Consider the following 10,814-nt stretch of genomic DNA (forward strand, 5'->3'; position numbering starts at 1 on the left):
CAGCAAATGAGGATTTCATTAACACTACTGGGTTTGAATACTGAATCTCAAGTACTGTAATCATCCTCAGTAATCAAATCTACTCCAATAAACTTGACCAGTCACTTCTGCTCCAGGCATTTTCTGTGATCTCCAATCTCTGTCTGATCTCTGTCTGATCCCTGAAATTAAATGCTGCCATGCTGATTTTACTGCAGGCAGCTGGTTGAAAAGCTTGTTCACTAGTTGCTCCTGCAATATGCATTGCTTGCTCAGGAGCAAAAAAGTTCCAGGTTGACCTGCTTTGACATCAAAGGGTCTCTGGTATTCAGTACATGTTCAGTATTGTCAGGTGGAGGCGAAGGAAGTCCAGCATCCATTTGTCAGTTAAGTCAGAACAATGTTTGCATACACATATGGTGGTCTGTTTTACTCTCTTTTCGCAGAAGAGAGGTATTCCTTGTAACAGAGGAGCAGTATTTTCCTGCGTTAAGCGAGATTTGTCAACGGGGGAGAAATAATTTGATAGCTTGCCTTGTTTAATTTGTTTGACATGATTCTAACTTTCTCTTTTGCAATCTTCTAATGACCATTATTGTTCACTCCCCCTCCCTTACAATCCTTTATCACCAGCTTCTCAAGATTTCTGAGCATTCATAAAGCATCTGACCTTCCTTATCTGCAAAAAATGCTGTGTCATGCAGTACTTTGTCTGCGATTCAATCACAAACACATTAAAAACAAATATCCATGGGATGTAAAAGGCAAATAGAACCAGAACGTTTCCCATCTTCCCCAGTCACTTCATGAATCACTTGAAGAGTTAAAACCAATTAAAACTCATTAAAATCGCTTAAAACCTACTAAAAGGCAGATAAAAACTACAGGCCTTCCAGAGAGAGATGTTGCCTTGCAAGCTGCTGAGTCTCTTCCAGGCATTGTCCTACTTCATTGTTGAGGAAGGGACTTCAGAGTGTTGAGGGTGATGCTTGAGAGTCAACCTGTCAAGTGCCTACCTTATTTCACGATGCTATAGCAAGACTTCGACAGAAGTGGTAAGCATGCCAACTTGAAAATTCCTGAGAGTATTCAGGAATCCACCAAATACCATAAGTCTCTGGGAACAGACCACCTTAATGGATTCCCCCAGCCTTATAGAGGGGCACTGCATCATCACTTCCAATTACACCATCTAATTATCCATCTCAGACACAAACCTCCATACCAATGGATTTCTGCCTTCCTACTCCCTTGGAGAGACCTGAACTAGGGTATGTTCTTTCTCTTCTGTGAACCTTTAATTTACTGAGATGGTCTCATGGTTGACACAGAGGCCATGAAATCTGAGCTCACCCAGGACCTACAGGTTTTATGGTTTCTTCATCTGTATGAAGAAACCAAGCATTGTGAAAAGGACAGAGGGTTTTGTCACCTAATGTATGGAGTCACACCTGTATTACGATTCATATTTCAGAATAACATATTGTGTAATATAACACCAGTTATTGACTAAGGATAGGAGCTGGGCATAGGACTGAGTTAAAAAGCACAATAGACAAATTGCTATAATTTAAAGTAGAGAAACATTTTGAGTATTAGAGCTTGTTGATGAGTTAAGCTGGAGAAAGCTGCAGATATACACCTACTGCAGACTGACTCACTTATCGGTCCTCCAAATTAGGTAGAAACACCCAGGGATAATTGGTTTTCTAAATAGAAGACAATAACCCAACATGGTCCTCACCAGAAAGATATGTAAGGATTTGGGTATCTTGCCAGATACACTACTCAAGCCTCCAGGACTTGGAAAGAGCCAAAGTAAAATTATAAATTATTTCCCTAAGAGGGAGGAGTGCATGAGTGAACAAATTGAGTTAATTATTGATGTTGTCATTCCTTCCCCCCCCCCTTACCGTTGTTGACTGGCCACCTTACCCCAAAGAGCTTCAACAAAACTTTGGAAACACAAATTCCCCAAGAAGCTTGGCGCAAGAACTAGCTCTAGTGGAGAAACCTTCTGAGGAAAATATTTCTATCACAAAGAACCAACGGTCTCTGACAGAACTAACAATATGCCACTAAAATCAGTCGTCCATTTCTAAGTATATCCAAACTGAATTGAGTGATGACCACTTTCAGGCCCACCTCCATGTTACAGACCTTTCCAATTAAAAAAATTACTTGACAATAACAAATGGGTTATTGCTGACCCTCGTGGAAAACCTTGCTCCCCAACATAGCTGCCAAGTTATCCCTTTTTTTAAGGGATTTTCCCTTATGCTGAATAGGCTTCCTCGCGAGAAAAGGGAAAACTTGGCAGCTATGCTCCCCAACCAAAAGAGATAGAGTCAAATGATGTGCCACAAGTGCATAAACTGGATGAGCCTGTAGAGACAAGTCAAACAGTAACAACCAAGAAATTGCAAAAATATAGACCAAAAGCTAGGGGAAAGAAAAGCAAGAACATTAAAACAACAAGGAAAATGAAGACAAGCCGAAATAAACAATGGCAGAAATTATTTAAATTACTCCCACTGGAGTGGGAGAGGCAGAAAGGGAGAAAAGAAGTCAATGCCACAGTTAATGACTAAGGAGGAATCTCCAAAGCCGAGTTCAGAACTAAATGGGAGGGTGGAAGCAACGTTCCAGAGCCCCGGTAACAGGTCACTCAGTAAACTAGATACTGGGGGAGATGCGATCCCTAACAATGAAGGCAGCAAACCGCTTAGTAAATTGGTAAATGGGGAAGGTGTAGTGCCCAATCGCAATGACAACATTACACAAGATGGGCAAGCCTTTAATTGGGCAAGACTCTGGAATCTGATTTTAAAGTCCCAAATACTGGTATTTACAAACTTTCCGAAATCAAAGGGCTTCCTTACAGGGAAAGATCGAATAACGAGCTCCTTGATCATTCTGAATGATATACAGTGGAACCTCGCTTTACGAACACAATTGGTTCCAGAAGTCTGTTCATAAACCGAAGTGTTCGTAAACCGAAGTGAACTTTCCCATTGAAAGTAATGGGAAGTTGATTAATCCGTTCTAGACGAGGAAAAACACCCCCTAGAACGGATTAACCGCTTTGCTCCGATGCCTTCGCGGAGGCTGGGGAGCGTTTCTGCGACTGGGCTGCAGCCGCGAAAGCGGTCCCCGGCCTCCGCAAAGGCATCGGAGCAAAGCCCCAGCCTCCGGAAGGCATCGGAGCCGGGACTTCGCTCCGATGCCTTTGCGGAGGCCGGGGACCGCTTTCGCGGCTCCCCGGCCTCCGCAAAGGCATCGGAGCGAAGTCCCGGCTCCGATGCCTTCCGGAGGCCGGGGAGCGTTTCCGCGACTGGGCTGTGCAGCCGCGAAAGCAGTCCCCGGCAACCGGAAGCCAGGGACCGCTTTCGCGGCTGCACAGCCCAGTCGCGGAAACGCTCCCCGGCCTCTGGAATGCATCGGAGCGAAGTCCCGGCTCCGATGCCTTCCGGAGGCTGGGGAGCGTCGCAAAAGTGCTCCCCGGCCTCCGCAAAGGCATCGGAGCGAAGTCCCGGCCGGGACTTCGCTCCGATGCCTTCCGGAGGCTGGGGCTTTGCTCCGATGCCTTTGCGGAGTCCGGGGGCCGCTTTCGCGGCTGCAGCCCAGTCGCGGAAACGCTCCCCGGCCTCCGCAAAGGCATCGGAGCGAAGCCCAGCCTCCCTGAAGGTATCCGACGCTCCGATGCCTTTGGGGAGGTTTGGCCTTTGCTCCGATGCCTTCGGGGAGGCCGGGCCTTCGCTGCGGGCCTCCAGGAGGCATCGGAGCGAAGGCCCGGCCTCCCCGAAGGCATCGGACGCTCAGTAGACCTCCGGCACCTCGGTTTACTAACTTCCGGGTTAGGATAGTTCATAAACCGAAAGTTCATAAACCGAGCTGTTCGTAAACCGAGGTACCACTGTATTGCCAGGAGCAGTAAAGCCAAATGACATTATCTCCGTAGATTATTTACACCACGATGGTTACTCAGTGAGAGCAATGATCACCTTTAGAGACCAGAACCTGGCCAAGTTTATTTACAGATCAAGATATATATTCTTAAAGGCCCAGATAAAAATTCTTAGATTTTTTAAAAAATAAGGCACCACTGAGTCCCCTCTGGAAGCTAAGCATGCAAATCTTAGCAAGGAGAAACAACCTCCAAAAATCTGGCCTGGTCTCCAGAAACAAGAGCCTCAAAAATTTAAAAGGAAAGATGCTCATTTGCAAGACCTGCAATGCCCTGCGAATAAGGATGAGGACTTTTTCTCCATGGAAGAAAATACCTTAATCAGCCAATTTCATCAATTTCCATCTCTAATACAAACTGAAATCTTAGAAAGATTAGATATGCGAAGAAATAAGTTGGCTGGGAAAGATATAAACAATGAAACTAATGAGGACAACCAAAAAAAGGGCCAGACTCCCTTAAATTCGATCCCCATACAAGAAGAAAACCCAGCGGTCTGCCGACCATGTCACCTTCAGACAACGGCTGAAATTAATCTACCTTCAATCAAGGAAGAGCATCCCACTGAGGAGAACATTGCATCACCCCTAATAAGGAGAACCATCCCTAAGGTGACCTCACCAGGATTTTGGGCCAAAATGAGGTACTTAGACGAGGTGGAATTAGGCCACAATCAGGTACCGGAAGAACACCCATGGAAAGAGAGAACACACTACAAAGGGCCGGTGACCACTAACGTGAGCATTCAACATCTACCAGCCGAAACTATACAACACTTGGCCAGTTTGCCATGTAAGGACAGCAATAGGCCGTCTCATAAAAAGGGCAAACCCTAAAAGTACCTTCGAAAATAATTGACAAAGACTAGACTTTGGTAGAGCCAACCTTAGTTTCTTATCATGGAACATCGCAGGCTGGCCAAACAAGGCAGTTGACCAATCTTTTGTTAAGTTCATCCAAAAATATGACATAGTTTTCTTACAGGAGACATGGATTACAGGGGACTTAGACGTAAATGGTTTTTCCTTCATTTTCCCTTGCGGGATTGCCAAGCACTAAAGGGGGGCGAGTCAAGGGAGGACTAAGCATTCTAATATCTACTAGGTTGAGGGTGTCATCTGTCTATGGCACTACTAGTGAGATGCAGACTTTGCACCCTGCTATTGATTAATGTATACTTGCCCCCTCAAAGAGATAAGCAGCTTATCAAAAACATTTGGTCTAGGTTAGAATCATATGTTGATGGGCTGATGAACCAAATCCCTGCAGCGGCAGTGCTGATGGCTGGGGGCCTAAATGCTAGAACTGGTTAATCTGATGAAGCATTATACGCACACTTCCACGATTTACCGCCCAGCGTGGAAGAAACTCATTCTATACCCCCCAGGTTCTCAAAAGATAAGGGATATAATTATGCAGGCCTGTGTCTTCTGTGTCTTTCCAACAATCTGGACCTGGTCATACTAAATGGTCGTGCAAATGGTGAGCACTGTCGGGAATTCACATTTATATCAAAAGTGGGAGCCTCAACCATTGATTATGTTTTGGTGTCATTTAACCTCCTGAACAGAGCGCTTGAATGTAAAGTAGAGGAGAGGGTTGATAGCGACCATTTACCTCTGTGCCTCCTTTTGGATGTAAGTAAAGATTTATTCTGCTCAGATAAACTTGAAGCCCCCAGATCCTCAAACCTGGAGTTGAGATTCTCACGTGTTAAATGGTCCGTCAAACTGAGTGATGAAATAACTTAAAGACATATTCCTTATCAGAAGAGATAATCTTGTAAACTCATCATGCCCCGAAGCTAGAATAATTATGTTCCGGGATTTGATTTCAGCTCTGTGACCTTATTTGACCCAAAACACATTACGCCAACCTTTCTTCACCAATAAATCTAAACCCTGGTTTGACCAGGAATGTACAGTATTACTATGAAGTGCCTTCTGATGGACAAGTATAATAATTACAGATCAGCAAATTTATCCATGCTCCCTGCAGATTGGTTCGAGGTAAAATGTAATTATAAAGCATTGATCAAAAACAAAAAGTTCCAGGCCCAAAGGGAGGAGTGGCAGTGTTTAATAGAGGCATCTCAAAGGAAAGACTCAGCCACTTTCTGGTAAATAATCGCAAAAAGTTGGCAAGACTCTCCAATTGAAATTGACTATACTATATCTGCGGGGGCTTGGGAGGCCCATTTTCTATCATTATATTCATTAAATCAGCATGCTCAGCATGTTCAGATCCTGCCTCATGCTCCGAGTGACATTGGCACTGAATGGCCCCCCGTAACAATTGAAGAAATTCATAGGCTTATCCAATCTCTGAAATCTGGAAAAGCCCGTGGCGTAGATAACATCTTACTGGAACTTCTTAAGGCCAATGTTGAATGGTGTGCCCCCCGTGCTAGCTGCCCTGTTTACCAGCATAGATCAATCAGCTATTATCCCCGAGGACTGGTGACTAGCAATTATTATTCCAAATTTTAAGAAAGGAAATAGATTGGAACCTGCTAATTATCGGCCAATCAGTCTTCTAAATATTATTAGTAAATTATACGCTGCCCACCTATGCGACAAATTAGTAGAATGGATAGAACGAGATCACATCCTATCAGAAGTACAAGCCGGTTTCAGGGCAAATCGGTCAACTTTAGACCAAGCCCTGATTTTACAACATCTTGCGGAAAAATACTCAAGAAAAGGAGGCTCCTTATACGCTGCCTTTATAGACTTCAAATCTGCCTTTGATTTAATATCAAGGGACAGACTTTGGGAAAAGCTAGGCGCCTCAAGTATAGACAGACGCTTACTACGCCTCATCCGCAGTTTATATAAAAATACCAGGGTCAGGATAAGATGTGACCAGCGGGGCCATTTAACCAAGGAAATTCAAAGTTATCACGGAGTCAAGCAAGGTTGCGTGCTTGCACCAACATTATTTAATTTCTATATAAATTCTTTAGCTGAAAACACGATGAAAGAAAATGCCCACCCACCCAAATTAGCTGGTAAGCCCCTCCCGGTTCTTTTGTATGCGGACGATGCAGTTTTAATTTCTTTTTCCTGTGTCGGTTTAAGGAAACTTTTGAGATCACTTACCAACTATTGCCATGATGAACAACTAACAATTAATTATAGTAAATCCAAAGTCATGGTGTTCTCAAAAAAGAAGAAGGAAACATAAATGGAGAATTGGTAGTCAACCAATTGAACAGGTAGCATCCTTTAAATAAGTGGGAATAACTTTCCAGGAAAGGGGCTCCTGGCTCCATCAGATTAAAAATAGTTGCTAATGCAGGAAGATCTACTAAAGCCTTAATAAGGTTTCTTTTACGGGAAAGGGGGTCAATACATTCCGGCAGCCTCCCAAGTATATGCTGCAAAAATACTTCTGCAACTTACATATGGATCTCAGATTTGCAGTTTTAAAAATCTTGCTCCCCTAGAGGCATTTCAAACCAAATTCTTTCACAGTTTATTAGGGATTCCGTCTTGTGTATCCAATATAGCAGTCCACTTAGAAGTCGGACAAATTCCTATCAGTGCGCGGGGCTGTGGATTCTAAAGATACACTATTGGCTAAAACTTTTTTTTTCCGGTGGGGCTGGCACCTTTAACTTTACTAGATACCTACCAATCTAATTGGAAAGATACCTTGTATGAAAAGCTGAGGAGTTTGGGGCTTTCCCCACAGACCCTGATTGTGGCAGGATATGAGAAAGCCAGAAATATAGCTCACCAACGTATCTGGGATGTGGAGTTGCAATGTCACATGAGTGAAATGAACAGACACGCAGTAATAAGAGACTATGGGAGAGGGTTTTCTCCTGCAAACTATCTGTCAAAAATACAAATATCCAAGTATAGACACTCGTTTACCCTTGTTAGATTTAATGTTCTTCCTTCTGCCCTGCTGTAGGGCAGATATGAGGGCAAACCTTATGTGGCACATATCTGCCCTTGTGGCTCGTCGGAAGTAGAAACAAATTTATATTGTAGTTTCTACAAGGACTTACGGATGACCTACATCACACCGGTCTTACAAAAGTTCAAGAATGAACCTGATTTCCAACGCCTAAGAGCCTTGGTAGATGATAAAGACCCAAATATTATGATTAATGTAGCTAAATTTTGTGTATCTGCCATTAGACACAGGAAACAAGAACTTCTCAAAGGAAATTAGTGGGGGTATGCAAATATTTGATTTTAATTTAGGTTCTCTAACTTTAAATTGATGTTTCATTTGTAATGTTCTCTGTATCCTTCTCATGTTCTGCTATTTGATTGCTGTACGAGTTGAAGCTGGTCTGTGACCGTTTTAATAAATTTGATTTGATTTGATTTGATTTGATTTGACTAAGGATTAAAGGTAGGATTTGTGACAAGTGTGTTATCCTACTCCAATAAACTTGACCAACCACTTGCAGGCCCAGGCATTTTTGCTCCCCAGACCCCAACCCAGATAAATAAGAGATCAGTAAAATTGGTTTGGATCAAAACAAGTCACAACTTTATTGAATACAGATGAAAGAGGTTTGGCTCGGGCATGGGGCAATCGAAATACTTCCAGCCCACCCACCAGAAGTGACGCATAGGTCAATCCAGATGGGGGTTCCTAAGAGTTACATCAAATAGGGTGACCCCTGCAGGGACCGCCGTCTGGGGAAGTGCCTTCAGCCCTGGCCCCGCCTAGGCACGCAGATATAACTACTCCCCCCAGATCCCTTTAATGGGATACCCCAGTGTTTGGAGGTGCAGGTAGAGACAATGGATTGCCCCAATGCCCACCCAAGCAGACAGCTCACCGAAAAACACTTACATTTACATCCACGCCCTAATACCTTCAATCATATCTGGCAACCAAATATTGTTTCCTGATAAGGAAAGATGCACCCTATCCGGCCTAAACAGGGTCTCATCCGAGAATGTGATCTTGGGGTGGTACAATCACTCAACGACCCCACTGTAGTATGTGGCACTTCACAGTGCAATTAGCCTTTTGCCAAGCCCGGTTGATGCCCACTGGGTCTGGGTTGTGCCATTGTCTCTCCAGCATCTTGGATCAGCCTAGGCTTATGGAGGGGTACAGGTTGTGCAATGTCTGCAAGTCCTCGATTATTGCCCATGTTAAATCAATACCCTTCTGTTGGTCCGAATCGTTTCCCCCCAAATGAATGAGCAAAGCATCCAGGGTGAAGGTGTCCTCTCTTTTTTGTCTTCGTGTCAGTTTTAGTTTGTCGGTTAATTTTTCTAATAAGGTTGTTTCAATTTGGTACCCATGGTCCATGCTTACTCCAGATAAGTCTCTCCAGTGTCTAACTATGATGTTTCTGGCTGCTGAGAGTAAGTGGGTTATAAGCTCTTTGTGGTGTAAGTGAACATCATTGTTTTGGAAAATAGGGCCAATTCTGGAGTGGGTTCCAATGTCTCCTTAGTTGTGTTACATATTTTTTGTAGGACTGCTGTCCAAAAAGGTTGGATTCAGGAACATTCCCACCACATATGAAGGTATGTGCCTGTAGAGGTACAGCCTCTTCAACATTTTGGTAAGGTTCCTGGATGTATTAACACCAATTTCCTCAGGGTCAGATGCTATCTATAGATAAGTTTCAAAGTGAGTTCTTTTCTTTTGGCTGAGATGGATTTAAAGGGAGGTTTGGACCAAATTGTAGTCCATTGGGTAGAGTTTATTTCATAACCTATGTCATGTTCCCATTTTTTTTTAATTGTGTTGAGTGAGATTGCGAGGTTGTGAAGTAGTATTTTGTATATTGCAGATACCACCACCCCCCTACCATGTCCCTCTGCTGACAAAAGGTGGTCAAGGGCCTAGTGGCTGCTGCTTTTACTGCTGGGTTGTTTAGGAATGTGTGCAGTTGATGGTGCATTAGCCAGGATACTAGAATGTCTCCTAATTTATCCTGTAATTCCTTTGTTGATATGGGTTTATTGGTTTTTGTAGAAGTCTGCTAGACAGTATAGGCCTTTGGTTTGCCATGTTTCTATGTGAAAGGTTTGGGCTGCATGACTGATAATGGATGATGAGACAAGGAGATTAGTGGGGATGGGGTTGGTGGCAATGTGCCTACTTTTTGTTTCCAGGCCTTAAGCATGGATAGTGTGAATCCCCCTTCAGTGAAGGGACCTCAACTCAAGCAGCCAGGATAGGTGGCCATGCAACCTCTCCCTTAAGGCAGCCAGTTTGAATCTTCCCCCCTCAGATTTTTTTTAATGGCTGTGGCTGCAGGAGGCAGGGGCAACTTAAGAAGGGCTGTGTAGAGGAGCAAGCAGCATGTGCTTTAAAATCACAGGCAGCAGGTCCTTCCCGGCAATTGCCTCTAGCCCCTTGAGGTGGCTGGACTGTGGAGGGGAGAGTGTGGGCAGGAGGAGTGATCAAGAGGAAGGAGGCAGCCCATTTGTGAAGGAAGGAAGCTGCAGGCAGGCAGGCAGGCAGGCAGGCAGGCAGGCAGGCAGGCAGGCGAGCACCTTCTCAGGCTCCCTCTAGTAATATGGCATGAGCTCAAAATGGTCATCGGGATATGCTCTTCAAACTGGTTTCTAAAGATTTGTTGATATATTGTGCAACCCTACCCCACATACCATACAAACTGTTCAGCCATGTCTGCCCCCTGCTCTTTCTCTAGGACCCAACTCCATCTCAGGTTCTAATCCCAATTTCAGTAATCCCCAGGTTTAAGTATGGGACAGTTTTCTTTAGCTGTTTAACTGCACATGGATTGCCCAGACTCAAATTCATAGCTCAGTTGGCTGTTTTTGTTAGATCAGTCACTTTTTTCACCAAGCCTGGCTATATTTTTATTTTCTCTACTTTTCTTGCTATTTGTTTATGAAGACTTGCTTTATAG

This window comes from Zootoca vivipara, chromosome 8 (assembly GCF_965207765.1).
Source record: "Zootoca vivipara chromosome 8, rZooViv2.hap1.1, whole genome shotgun sequence".
Lineage (NCBI taxonomy): Eukaryota > Metazoa > Chordata > Lepidosauria > Squamata > Lacertidae > Zootoca > Zootoca vivipara.